This window comes from Macrobrachium rosenbergii, chromosome 1 (assembly GCF_040412425.1).
Source record: "Macrobrachium rosenbergii isolate ZJJX-2024 chromosome 1, ASM4041242v1, whole genome shotgun sequence".
Taxonomy (NCBI): Eukaryota; Metazoa; Arthropoda; class Malacostraca; order Decapoda; family Palaemonidae; genus Macrobrachium; species Macrobrachium rosenbergii.
Window position 1 is genome coordinate 45,217,039 of NC_089741.1, and position 14,819 is coordinate 45,231,857.

The 14,819-nt window shown below is 35.2% G+C and overlaps 1 protein-coding gene and 1 long non-coding RNA gene across 2 annotated transcripts in view; one reads left to right on the plus strand and one right to left on the minus strand.

Moving 5' to 3' along the window:
* Positions 1-14,819, minus strand: part of LOC136832083 (uncharacterized) — a 269,782-nt gene that overhangs the window by 243,684 nt on the left and 11,279 nt on the right. The gene's annotated exons all lie outside the window — the stretch shown is intronic.
* LOC136832051 (octopamine receptor beta-2R-like) overlaps positions 1-14,819 on the plus strand; it is a 186,294-nt gene that overhangs the window by 113,659 nt on the left and 57,816 nt on the right. Inside the window, exon 3 of the mRNA XM_067092620.1 lies at positions 10,699-10,784. The gene's annotated coding sequence lies outside the window, so the exon portion shown is untranslated. The remainder of the gene's footprint in view (positions 1-10,698; positions 10,785-14,819) is intronic.

Here is a 14,819-nt window from a genome sequence, read left to right on the forward strand (position 1 = left end):
ATAATAATAATAATAATAATAATAATAATAATAAGAGCAGCTTTTTATTTACTAAAAGTAACTGGTTGATGTTAGCCGTTCCTTGATCTCTCAACTGGGTGGTGTAATAATAATAAATAATAATAATAATAATAATAATAATAATAATAATAATAATAATAACAGCAGCCTGACATTCACTGGACAGTAACTAGTCAGTCTATCCATCCACTTCCTTGTATACATCATATTTAAGTATGTTTGTGTATGTATGCGTGCGTGTTTCCTTGTGTATTCCAATAAACAAATGAACAAACTCATGGAAGTTTGACGATAATAAAGTACAAACATATATAAACTGCAGAGATTCCAAGGCCATGTTATTATTTATACACGTGAGTGAAGAAATATGTTTTTAACAAAATACAAATAAATCTCATTAAGGACTCAAAAGGAAAGTTCCACAATGCTCTAGGAATATCTTGGGAATAAAAGTTATTTGTTAACTTATTCCAGGAAAAAGAACTCTAAATAATTAAAATGATATATTTTTCCTAACATATAAAAGTCAGAAATATGTTGGGAGAAACTCTGGATATTTAGTAGCAGAGAGGAGAAAAAATATAAATACTAAACGATTTATTCTATTCTAGTAAAACCAACAGTAAAATCGAGTAACGTACACTCCAGTATATTCTCTGAAGAAATGAAAACAGTGATATGTAAAGGTCAAAAGAAATATCTTTATCCCATTATCAAGGAATTTCCTTGCAGGCCCCGAACGCATTATGTAAATCACACCTCGTTTGAACACAAAGGTTATTCAACTTAATCCTTCCGTAATCTATTCCAATCCTTCCCCAAACGATGTGTCAGACAGACTTAATGAAATTGTGGTACGAACCCACGGATGTGACATACCTGCGAGAGGTAGTTTTTAACTTATTTTATCGGAATATTGTTTTCATAACAAGCAGATAGACACACATAAACTATATATATATATATATATATATATATATATATATATATATATATATATATATATATATTAATTTATTTATATATATAATATATACATATATATATACATATGTATATATATATATAATGTATATATCAATATATATATATATATATATATATATATATTAATTTATTTATATATATAATATATACATGCATATATACATATACATATGTATATATATATATAATGTATATATCAATATATATATATATATATATATATATATATATAATATATATATATATATATATATATATATATAACTGTTAAGGGAAGGAAGAAATTAAAACATCATTTTGTAAGGTAGGCTAGTCTAAACAGAACCTGCAATTAAAATCGAAAAAGATCCTAACAATGCTAAAAGCATTACCTCGGAAATTCACAAGAATTATTAAATGATTTCGACTAGTAACCACACAACTATATAATACCAGCTAGCTTTTAAGAAGACTAACCTAAATCATCGTTTTCACCCATTTTAAAAGTTGCTTTAATTCTGGGGCCGCCAAATCTACCTGCCTTACACGAAATCCTCTATTTTTTTTAACTCTCTCTCTCTCTCTCTCTCTCTCTCTCTCTCTCTCTCTCTCTCTCTCTTTGTAAGTGTGTGTGTGTGTGTGTGTGTGTGTGTGTGGCTGAAGGATTTTGCTTTGACTTATAGTGTTTTGCTTAACAGGGCTTCAGGTGCCAATGAAAACTTCAAAAACATTAAAGGAGTCAGCTTTTCTTCTCTAGAAGTTTATGAGACCTAAAGATGACATTGTCGACAATAGAATTCCAGTTTAACAAATATTACCTTATTCGTTTACTGGAAAAAAATTAAACGCCCATTCTCTAATGAAATAATATAATCTTGCCTTCTCAAAATAAATAAAAAAATAAAAGTACAGGGTATAGAAAGCCCCAAAGTTCTGACACCAAAGGAATAATCAAAGAGATTCCAGTCAGCAGCAGTAGCGCCACTGAGAGATGTCAGAGCGTGTTCCATTCAACCGGACTCTTCCGACCTTCTCCTTCAATACTAGACAAAAAAGAAAAAAAAAGAAAGATCCCAGGTAACAAGATTACAAGGGGGCAAAAAAAAAAAAAAAAAAAAAAAAAAAAAAGGAATTCTCCCGAACTTTTTTCCCCCCTCGTCTGGCAGCCCAAGCGCGCTTAACTTTTATTTGCTCCGTAATACTGGGCGTATAGGTGCCGGAATTGTTTTTATTGTGTTTTACTCTCCTTACGGCGTGTTGGATGTTTGGCTATGTGGCGAGATAAAAGCTATATGAGGCAAGACTTAACGTCTGGTTCATAGTGACAGACATTGTCTGTTTGCCTTCGTTTAATATCCCTAATGGTGAAAGCGCAAGGAATATCTTATCTAGGGAAGGAAGGTTATTCTTAGCATTTATTTTTGCGTTACGGGGCTCTTCCTTCTTAATGCTATTAGTGTCCCTCATTTCTCTCTCTCTCTCTCTCTCTCTCTCTCTCTCTCTCTCTCTCTCTCTCTCTCTCTCTCTCTCTCTTTTCTCATTTTTTCATAATTCTTTTTATATTCGTTATGTAATCTTCAAAAGTAACTTACAGTTTCTATATCTGTCTCGAATACCTTCTAAGGTTGCTATTTTGTAACACACAGTGGTAATATATAATACGATTAGTTTCCACGTATTTGACTGAGTTATTTTAGTGTGATTATCATAAAATATAATTTGTGGCCACTGAACCTGAAGAATAAACGCGGGTGTGATTACAGTCTATTTAAAAATGATAACAGCTAAGGTCATGAAAATAAGTTATTCGTTTTGCCTTCGGCACCAGTAATTAAGCTTTTGGCCAAAACAGGAAGATAATCTTGTTTTGCCATCTTTATTTCTGCAGGAACTTCCTCCAATGGCATCAGTAGAAGTTCCACAAAAGCTTATCTTTACTTTATTTGAATTCATGCATATCATAAATTATTTTTTAATTGAATTGAATAGAATTTACTGGGACCTGTGAGGTCATTCAGAGATGAAACGGAAATCGACAGTAGAAGGTCTGAAAGGTGTAACAGGAGGAAAACCCCTCAGTTGCATTATGAATCAATTGTTAGGAGAGGTGGAAAGTAAGATGGAAGAAAGAGAATATGAAAGGAGGCACGGTAAAAGGAACGAGGGGGTTGCAGCTAGGGGTCTAAGGCCCGCTGCAAAGAACCTTAAGTAATGCCTACAGTGCACCGCATGAGGTGCACTAACGGCGCTATCCCCGTAAGGGGATAAATTACTTTTGAAGTTCTATTTATTATTCAGTCGGCAGACTTTCATTGCATATAATTTACACATTATCGGAAGATAAAGGGAAAAGAAATTCCTAATTAGTTTCATTATCATAACCCTGAAACCAACTGTGTGGAAATTAATTTGACCATAAAAGTCTAATTAAATGGTATTTTTGTGACGTTTTGTAGCTGTTCAGGATGTGAATTCCTTGAACTAATGTACCAGTACATAAAAAAAACTCAAGTACCTGGTCTCATAGTATTCATAATTCCATGAACGTTTACGACAATAATTATCGTCCACGTAATCTGCAGTATTCACTACCTGGTCGACTTGTCGATTAGTCGATTCGAACTCAATCACCTTCTTAATTAGCATGCCAGCATTAAATAACAACCTGGGAATTTGTGAACAGTGAAGGATAGAATGGAATACCGAATTTAGGCCAGAGGCCAAGCGCTGGGACCTATGAGGTCATTCAGCACTGAAACGGAAATTGAGAATAGAGAAGTTAAGTATACCTTAGTTTAACCAGACCACTGAGCTGATTAACAGCTCTCCTAGGGCTGGCCCGAAGGATTAGACTTATTTTACGTGGCTAAAAACCAACTGGTGACTTAGCAACGGGACCTACAGCTTATTGTGGAATCCGAACCACATTATAGCGAGAAATGAATTTCTATCACCAGAAATAAATTCCTCTAATTCTTCATTGGCCGGCCGGAACTCGAGGGCCTAGCGAGTGCTAGCCCACAACTCTACCGACTCTCCCAACGAGGAACATGAGAGTAGAGAAGTTTGAAAGGTGTAACAGAAGGAGAAACAGTTGTTAAGAGAGGGTGAGAAGAGCAAGTTTGGAAGAAAGAGAATATGAATGGGGGTACAGCAAAAGGAATGAAAGGGGTTGCAGCTACTGGCCGAAAGACGCTGCAACGAGCCTTGAGTAATCCCTACAGCGCACCGAGTGAGGCGCACTGACGGCATTACCCCTCTTCGGACTGTGAATAGTAAAGGAAGATTGATAACACAGCACCTCAGAGTCTCTGACAAAAAAATTAAATAAATAAAATACTCCGAATGGGCAGCATGCGAAAAAATGGTTTAAAAAGGGAACTCCTGCCGCGGTCACCAATATTTACGGGAAAGGGGAATACCCAGGGGTATTGGAGTATGCATGAACATTACTTTAATTCTCGAAGATTTGCCGGAACGTAATGCGTTCTTTACTCCCTAATAACTTGTGATCTAGACGTCCTCTCTCGTATAAACAATATTTTATGTACCACAAAACCATTGTTATTTGAAAAGAGGAGGTACAGGTTACTAGCGTAAGTGTAACGTTCTTTTCTTGTGCCATTGTTGTATTGGGACGGAAATTTTTCGTCTTCACTCACCCAGTTTATACAGTAAGATTTACATACACACAAGGTCCAGAGGATAACACACAGACACTTACTATACATACACACATACATACATAATACATATATATATTAATATATGTATAATATATATTATATATATATATATATAATATATATATAAATACACATTTACATATAAATATATATATATATATATATATATATATATATATATATATATATATATATATATATATATATATATATATATATATATATATATATTTAACCACACGTCCGTGTCTGTGTCTGTCACTGTCAACAACACTATTTTACGTTTTACTTTTCCTGACTATTTTGAACAACCGATAAATTGGTCACTCCCGCGGGTCTTCGATAAAAGAATAGCGAGTCTACCACGGTATTAAAAAACCAAAAAATATGGCTTTTTCTCATACAGTAATTTCAGATATTGTGGTTTGCAGCGTTTTTCTTTGTTTGTTATTTGTTCAAAATTTATAAAACGAAACAATCATCACATTACCAAAATAAACTTGAGACTCGTTATATTTGTTGCCGTTTCTCCAAAACTGACTAAATAAAAGTGTCCCCAGTTAGCCTAATCTCATCCTCAATCCTTTTTAAAAAATTGTTCAGACGAATACATCCACTCAGAATATTTAACTTTTTTCCTCTAATTACCATAAACACGAAAAAGTCAGAGAGAGAGAGAGAGAGAGAGAGAGAGAGAGAGAGAGAGAGAGAGAGAGAGAGAGAGAGACCCTTCATCTCATATTGCACTGTTGACCATGTTATCACAAAGTAGTACGAGTATAAGGCTCTGTGGAGAATGCACTAAACTACCATTAATAAGGTCTGTTATACTATTCCGCTGCCACCCACCCAGTCGACCCAGCTCTCAATGGTTACTAGCGCTTACTTTCTGGCCTCTACAAGAGTATTTCCCCAATGGGGTCGACTGCTATTCTCATGTTCCCTAAAGTTTACGACATGGTAAATAATAGTGCCACTGAGTACGAGTCGACCTGGGTACGCGTTGACCCGTGCCCATCTCCTTGGCACAAAAGCTAGAAAACATCAAGCAACAATTACATCATGCCGGCAAAAGTTGATGGACTCAGTACTGCAGCGATAACCCGAATATTATGTTTATCCAAGTTTGTAGTTCATGCTTGCGCCCTTAATTTCCATAGCCTTACTACTACTAATACTAATACGGTCACATGACATCTTTAGCTGCCAAATAACCCTTGCGACATAAATGAACAGTGTTGTTATGTTAAAATTACCATTCTAGGTTCAAAATCTAATAGAATGAAATCATTAAAACATCCTGTTTAAATCAATTTACGACAACGAAACCAAGATTTACTTACTGTGGTACATCGAAAGGAAAAATTACTCAGAGGACAAAGAATTAAAATTATATAACCGGAAGCATTAGGAGAAAACCCCGAGGAGAAAATATATATTGCAATAAAATACCAACGCAGAAATAGCAAACCCCCCCAAAAATAAAACTTGTAAGCAGTATTCATGTAAAGTAAAAGGCAGCAGTAAACTATGATCAGGAAGGCCTCTGGAGCAAGCTAAAAAATTCAAGGACCATAAAAGCTCTTAAGGCCATAAATGGAAATTTGGGCAATGGAAGCGAATGCATCCTGAGCGGAGATTTTGCGGCTGGAGAGGGCCGGAGGGGGAAACCTTTCTGTAAACAATTTCGATAAAAATGAGCGGAAGAGACTGTAAATAATATTTTCATCATGTAGACGAGACAGCTGGGGAAGAACCAGTGTAGTAAAGGAGAGAGTACAGAAAATTTATTCTAGCAACTTATGAATAAAAATTCTTTCATAATTAATATGAGAGAGGGCAAAGGAGCAGTTACTCAGTAAAATAACGTATCCTACCAAATTTCATAACACTGAAAATATTGTTCATTAATATCTGACGTGGAATGACATTTTCTGTAATCCTGTATTTATTTCCACCTTTGACCTTGGCTCTGTGTAGCTATTTACTGCATGTCGCTGCCACTTCCTAGGTCAAATAATAAAAGTGAATCTTAAACATTTTCCAAGCAATGAGTAAAAATTGAAAACGCAACAGTCCGTATTTCTAAAATTCTTTATACTCCTTCCTTAAAATGTGAAAATTTCGCAATTCTCGTAAATCCTGGAATTTCAACTTTCTCGCATTTACAGGAAGTAACTCCCCCTTCTCAGGTAATAAAAAAAATACATACACATTTAAAATAGTATTTTACAGGACCATTCCGAAATTTTTAAACCGCTCCGACCATTCCGGCCCTCCCCAGTGTTAAACGGAAACAAATAAATAATAGTAACTATCCATAAAACGAGATTTACGTCAGACGAAATGATATTTACTTCTCAAAGCCACTTATCGGGAAGCCGGCGGAGTCGATTCGCTTTTGGTACCAATAAACACGATTCATTCAGCTCTGTAATTCAGGTCGGAAGTTTATGTCTGTGTTTATTGTTCTTGCTGTCACAGCAGTCTCGACTGAGCCATAATGACGGCTTTTTATGGCATCAACATTTTCCATACAATTTCAACTAAGCTGTTTATTACTAAGCTTATTTTCTTTCTAAATTTTTGAGGGTGGAGTTGTGATAGTGAAATTATATATTCTTTATCAAAACTGAATATTTCTTATATAATTTATAATGGAAGTTTTGTGCCAGTGTGTGTGTGTGTGTGTGTGTCTATGCGTGGTGTTAAAATTCTTGTAAAAGTTAAAGACCTGAATATATATATATATATATATATATATATATATATATATATATATATATATATATATATATATATATATATATACAGTATATATATATATATATATATATATATATATATATATATATATATATATATATATATATATATATATATATATATATATATATGTATATGTATGAATTAATCCCCTCTACTAATTTCACTGAAAATACATACTCAGAAACCCCACAAGGGATGTGTGATATGGAGCCTCATAATCCCGTGAACCTTTCTAGGTAAGGATCAGTGGGTGACCCACTCTAATGACCATATCACAAACAGGCCAAGAGTAAAAATAAAAAAAAAAAAAAAAAAAGGAAAAAATACGCCGAAGTTTCTTCGGCGCAACTGAGTTTTCTGTGCAGTCGCTACAGCGTATAAACAAGGCTGCCGAAAACAGATTCATCTTTTGGCTGTCTCGGTATAATGCTCTATGAGCCGCAGTCCATGAAACTTTAACCACTGCCCGGTGGTGGCCTATCCTATATCGCTGCCAGAAGCACGATTATGGCTAACTTTAACCTTAAATAAAATAAAACTACCTATGCTTGAGGGGCTGCAATTTGGTATGTATGGTAATTGGAGGGTGGATGATAAACATACCAATTTGCAGCCATCTAGCCTCAGTAGTTTTTAAGATCTCAGGACGGACAGAAAAAGTGCGGACAGAATAAATGTGGGCGGGCAGACAAAGCCGGCACAATAGTTTTCTTTTACAGAAAACTAAAATTAAGAAAATAAAAAATAAAAATGAAAAGGGGGGGTGGGAGCAATTTTACTGTCTTGTGCACTGCTACACAAGAAGACTCACCACGGAGGCATGAGAGAATAATGAGAGTATTCGAAGTTCACGTTTAATGAATAAAAGTCAACATGAACAAAACATGTTATATTGACCAGATTTATTACTAAGAAGCAAATTCACCCAAAATAGAGCAACCTCCATCACCCCACATGATCAGCAGGGAAATACAAATGTTCTTTGTTATTTATGATTTTTCACACGAATCTATTAAGTTCCCATGCCCACCTAAAATTACTCAGCTGGAAGAGGTCAATAGATAAATCTTTTTGTCACAATTTCACAAGCTCCATTCCTCCACTCTCGAGATATTTGATTGTGCCACTGGCAGACTTGTGTGAAAACATTCTATCTTCCCTACACCGCTGGCAGAGGTAAAAACAAGTAGTGACCACACCGCAATATAATGAAAATCTGGTTAAAACAACCAAGACATAAAATCAGGAGAACAATTTACAAGTTACAACGCCTAAAAACGGAAGTTTGAAAATGTGGCACAATCATGTTAGGGTTTTGCTAAATGCTTTCACCCGAGACATTACTGGATAAATATACATTTCATCATATAATGTGCTCACTTTAAGTTTTGTACAAATAAAAACGCAAAAAAGTAAATACAAATAAAGACATTTAAACCAATATGCAGGCATCAATACAACGATATGAACTCCACGTGCAAAGAATTATGCCCTACGGATTATACACTGATTCTCTTTCCAATATTCAGTTTGAGGTTTCGGATCACGATAAGACGATTACAGATTTTTTTACAAGTTTTACATCTCAATTCTTTCCATATAAATTTTAACCGGGGCGTGAATTAATTGTGAATAGTAACGAGGGAAGTCTCTGGAGAAAAACGAAGTTTCATCATATCATATTTTTGCTCTTTTAGGAAATCTCTCCATATTTCTAAAACCACTTCAATATCATGTCTGCTAATACCCCATTGTTCTTGCTATTTTATTTACCAATATAATCTCCCTGGTCAGATTCATACGAAAATGAATTATTTTGTATTTGTCAGAAATCCATTCCTTAGAATATTTTCTCAGTACATTGCTGACTTGGCCCTCACTACTAAGACAACTAGGAGCAAAGATTAATTTGTACTGATAAAGATGCGTTCCCGAAGAGAGTGAATATTTTCTTACCCGCACACGATACACTTTCCTGCGGTTCCAAACTAAAGAATAAGACCAACCAATATAGTTATTTAATTACATACTCGTACACGGGACGGCCGTCGTAATGCTCTTACCAAGCCCCAGACAGAAGGAAAAACAAATAAGAACAAGTAAAAAATGAGCCGAAGTTTCTTCGGCGTAATCGAATTTTCTGTACAACGTATATTGCTGTATGAAACTCTCAGTCACGGCACATGGAACTCTCAGCCGCGGCCCATGAAACTTTCAGCCACTGCCAGTGGTGGCCTGTGCTGTTGGCACCTACAGTGGTGCCAGACGCAAGATCATGGGCTAACTTTAACCTTAAATAAAATAAAAACTACTGAGCTAGAATGCTGCAATTTGGTATGTTTGATGATTGGAGGGTGGATGATCAACACATTAATTTGCAGCCTTCTAGCCTCGGTAGTTTTTAAGATCTGAGAGCGGACAGAAAAAGTGCGGACGTACAGACAAAGCCGTCTCAATAGTTTTCTTTTACAGAAAACTAAAAATGAAACCGGAAGAAATGAAAGGTTATTGCCTTACCTCAAAGCAACAGGCACTTTCCCCTTCCTTTATTATGGGAATCCGAGAAAACAAAAGCACAATGATAACTTACGTTCATTTAGTTTCCGAAAATGCGATTGATGACATCCTTAAGGTTCAAAATTCTGCAAGCATCTTGCACATCTAACAATATAACTTTAAAGTGCTATGAGAGTGAGATAAAGAGGTTTAAATAATTTACATGACTACCAGACATGAGTGAAAACCACTTGTCTTCTCTTGTGCAATCATTCGCTTATCATTTTTCATCATAGTGGAACGATATATTACAATTCTTACTCTAGCAAGATTGGAAATTGTTATACAAAAAACTCATCCTTAAAAATTTGGGTTTGTCAATTTAATATTGAACAAGACATAGCAAAAAGGGGTTATCTTCAAGATTGTGAACTGAAGCAGCTATAAGTGCGAAAGCATCATAGGTTCTGATCTCTTCTTGAAGGAGTTCTCAAGTAAGGTCAAAGGATGTTGATATAAGAGAATAGTAAAACAATATCTGACCAGGAGAATTCCAGAAAATAAAAGACACATTCAGGACTTCCTCAAATTTTCTTGTGAAAAATAGAAAATAAAACTATCGCGGCTAGAATTACAAAACTTGAAAAGTGCACTTTCTTCCTGATGATAATTATAAGAAAACTTCTCAACACGATTATAATGATAATATTAAGGATAACATTAATTACCATTTCCCTAATAATTATTTTTATTTACCCAGGGAGACTTCGGACCCTTCTACCAAGAATAAGGGTACTTCAGAGGCTCTACCTCCCTACCGGAAGAATAGTTGCTGCTCTAGCGTAGGTAAGTTTCTCGGTGATTATATACCTTATTTTACGTTCACTAAAATTAGGCAACTTCTAAAGTTACAAACAGAGATGAAATTTCAGTTAAGTTTCGATGACTATAAGCGTTTCTACGAGGGGAAAGTCATCTAACATTTAACACGGTATGTATATAAAACAAATGCATACACTATGTATGTATGTACGTATGTGTGTGTGTATATATATATATATATATATATATATATATATATATATATATATATATATATATATATATTATATAATGTATGTGTATATATATATGTATATATATACATAAATTGTATGTGTATATCTATATATATTAGCATTTTAAATCCCATCACCGAAAAGACTAAGCAACCCTTGGAGAAATACACCAGTCAATCAAAATATTGCGAAAACTTCCTTAAGGTTTTACCCTGACTACAAAGTAATCGTCACTATCAACCACCCCACCCCTTCCCCCATCCCATTCTATCAAGTATAGGCTACTCATCAACCCATGGCGTGGGACACGATGTGGGTACCGAGATTCATCGAGGCATTGCATGGGATAATTATCCAGATTTTGACAGTACTTCATGGGTTCATGGATTGGAATTTAATTCGAATGTAAAAATTGGGCCAAAGGCCCAGCGCTGAGGCCTATGAGGTCATTCAGCGCTGAAAGGGAAATTGATGAGTAAAGGAGGTTTTAAGAGTGTAACAGGAGGAAAACCTTGCAGCTGCAAGTGTTAGGAGAGGATAAAAAGTAAGATGGAAGATAGAGAGTATGAACGGAGGTACAGTAAAAAGGAATAAAAGATGTTGCAGCTTAGGGCCGAAGAGACACTGCAAATAATGTTAAGCAATGCCTACAGTGTAATACGTGAGGTTCATTGTTAGCATTCCCCCCCTACTAGAGGGGTTAATGGAATAAACGCCCCTCCCTCATCAACATCCTAGGATGGGGCTACTGAGTAGGATTGCACTACTGTAATTCCCACGTTATACAAACAGCTCTATTTCAGCAAATTATCACCCTATACACACACCACCTCCGCCTTGTTACGTAGTTTCTTGAAAAAGGATGGGTGGAAAGGAGGATATCAGACAGGATGGAGCATCTGGGACGCGGTGTGAGGAATTGCATTCCTCATCAGGGTTATTGCACGAAACTCGTGCAAAATAAAAAAAAAAAATAAAAGTACCAGAGAAAGAGCGGTATGCCAATATCATCTCCACTAATGATGACACGCTTCCGGAGAATTGTCGAAATTCCCCAAATGCTACGTTTCTTCTTTTATTTTTTACTTTTTTTCTACAAGATTTGCCGTTTACAGAAATACAATGTTTTCAGTTCTCATTTGGAATGATTCATTTGGTAATAATTCAATATTTTTATTTTTCATTCGTTATCCTTTATTTAGTCTTCGTTCCTTATTCATAGCTGATGGTCATTTCTTCATTTTTACGATAACATAATCAACAATCTTGTTAGACTTAATAATTCACCACGTCAACGTTTCGTATTCTCCATTGCTTATACTTCGTCCATTTCCTTATTTCCTTAACAATAAAGTTTTTATTGGGTCAAAACTCTTCTCTATTTCATATCTAAGCCTTCTTAGCTATACATAAGCATCATTCTGTTTGTCCGTCAAGTTTCCATTACTCGTTCCAAAACATCACAATCATTTACTTTTGGTTAAATTAATCTTAAGACTGGTTTTTTCTCGACGATTTATACTATCGTTAATGGCAAACTTTTGATATAGTCTCATTCTCAGTTGGTTAGATGGATCAACGGGTCCCCACAAGGTCTCTTATACCCTGAAACACCTTACCACACTTACGAGCCGGCGAAAATAAAAGGGCCTTGCTGGCATAAGGCCAGCCTAACCTAACACTAACCAAAAACTACAACCTAAGCAGTAGCCTTGAAAACGTTGAGAGCAAAAAATAAATAAAAATGAATAAATAAAAATGAATAAATAAATAAAAATTAATAAATATATAAATACACGTATAAAAAACTTCAGAAAATATCCAACTTTTAAAATGGGTCATGAACACAGCAATCACAATGAATACGAGAATACCTCCATTCGCAAATGAACGCGGACCAAAGGGTAATTGTCAGGGGAAGCACGTCCATGAAAGGTTTTGGACGGGAGGTAACTGTTAGATGTAAATATTATATAAATATATATATATATATATATATATATATATATATATATATATATATATATATATATATATATATATATATATATATATATATATCCAAACAGCGGTATTACAGCCAGGTATACATCAATGGGGAGGCGGACATAAAGACTTGCTAAAAAGGGTCAATTTTTCCTGACGTTTCGTAATGGTCATTACATTTTCGGGAGGGCTGTATAAAATAAATAACATAAATTACAAAAGGGTACAAATTTAAATTTAAAAATTAAGCAATGGATTGGCAAAATAAAAAAATTAAAATAGAAGGGACAATTAAAAAAAGGACAACGTAAAAAACAAAACAAAAATCTCTCTAAAATATACAATATAAAAAAAATATATATAAAAAAGTAAGAAGATATGGACCAACCTATTCAGTGGCAATGTTAAAACTAAACAGAAAACGAAAGACTAGGAGAGGTACAGTGTGCCGGCAGAGAGTTTGGCTGTTTAACAGGGGACGAGTCGTTTTAATCATTTAATGATTCAAATGGCCAATTCATGGCTGCAGGAGGCTCGCCCTAAAACAGAAAAATCCTTATTTTCCAATTGAGTTTTACATATTCTAAGTGATTTTGATATTCGAAAACTCTGGGTTTTGTAATTTTACTGCCTGTCCTATAACTTACTCCCGATGAGAGTCTTACCTCACGAAGCACTCCTGGTGGATCCAATATAAGTTCCTAAATTACCATTTAGGACACGTATAACTATACACCCGGAGGGACAGGGCATAAGCGATCTTTGTGTAAATAAAGACCCGATGGTGAGGAGGATTAACAGGTATCAAGGTGGACCTTCTGTTCCAAACCACTTTGGATCTGTTGTGAAAAGTTTTTCTAAAAGTATTATCAAATAAAAATGGAAATTTAGCATAAAAACCAATTTAGAACACTTCTCCCTCAAACCTACAATTTACCAGTGTTCCTAAATTGAATTTTATGCTAAATTTCCATTTTATTTGATAATACTTTAGAAAAACTTTCACAACAGATCCAAAGTAAGTTTGGAGCCATTAAGGTCCACCTGATACCCTGTTAATCCTCTCACCATCGGGTCTTTTATTTAAGTACAAAGATCGTTTATGCCCTTATATGTCCTCCGTGTGTGTATAGTTATACGTGTCCTAAAATGTAATTTAGAACTTATATTGATCCACCAGAGGCTTGAAGGTACGCATAGACTCTCATCGTGGAGTAAGCTATAGGACAGGCAGTAAAATTACAAACCCAGAGCTTTCGAATATCAGAAATCACTCTAGAATATGTAAAAACTTCAATTGAAAATAAGGATTTTTCTGTTTTAGGCGAGCTCTAGCAGCCATGAATTGCCATTTTGGAATCATTAATGATTAAAACGACTCGTCCCCTTGTTAAACAGCCAAACCTCCTGGTACACTGTACCTCTACTAAAGGGATTCAGAGCCGATGAAACACGGTTTTTCGGCAACACCTTTTATCAAAGCATCGGATAAAGGTGAAAGTTGGCAAGTGTATATTTTATAACCCTACCTAATTATTGCAGGGTGTTATTTACTACCTAAGTTCAATAGTTCTGGTACTTACCAGAGTAAAAGGGGTTTCCTATGCCAGAGCCATCAAAATCGCAGGTAAGGGTTTTGAACACAATAATGACGTTAACCTATGACGTCATAAGGCTCCACCACAGTGAAGAGAAGTTTACATATGGGGAAAACGTCTCTTCACTGTGGCTCTGCCCACTTGGCGATGGCATATTCACTAATTGATATTAGCACCCAAGACCAAGAGAAAGGGAAGGTTTGCCTCACTTTCCCCAAATATCCCATGTAGGTGGAGCT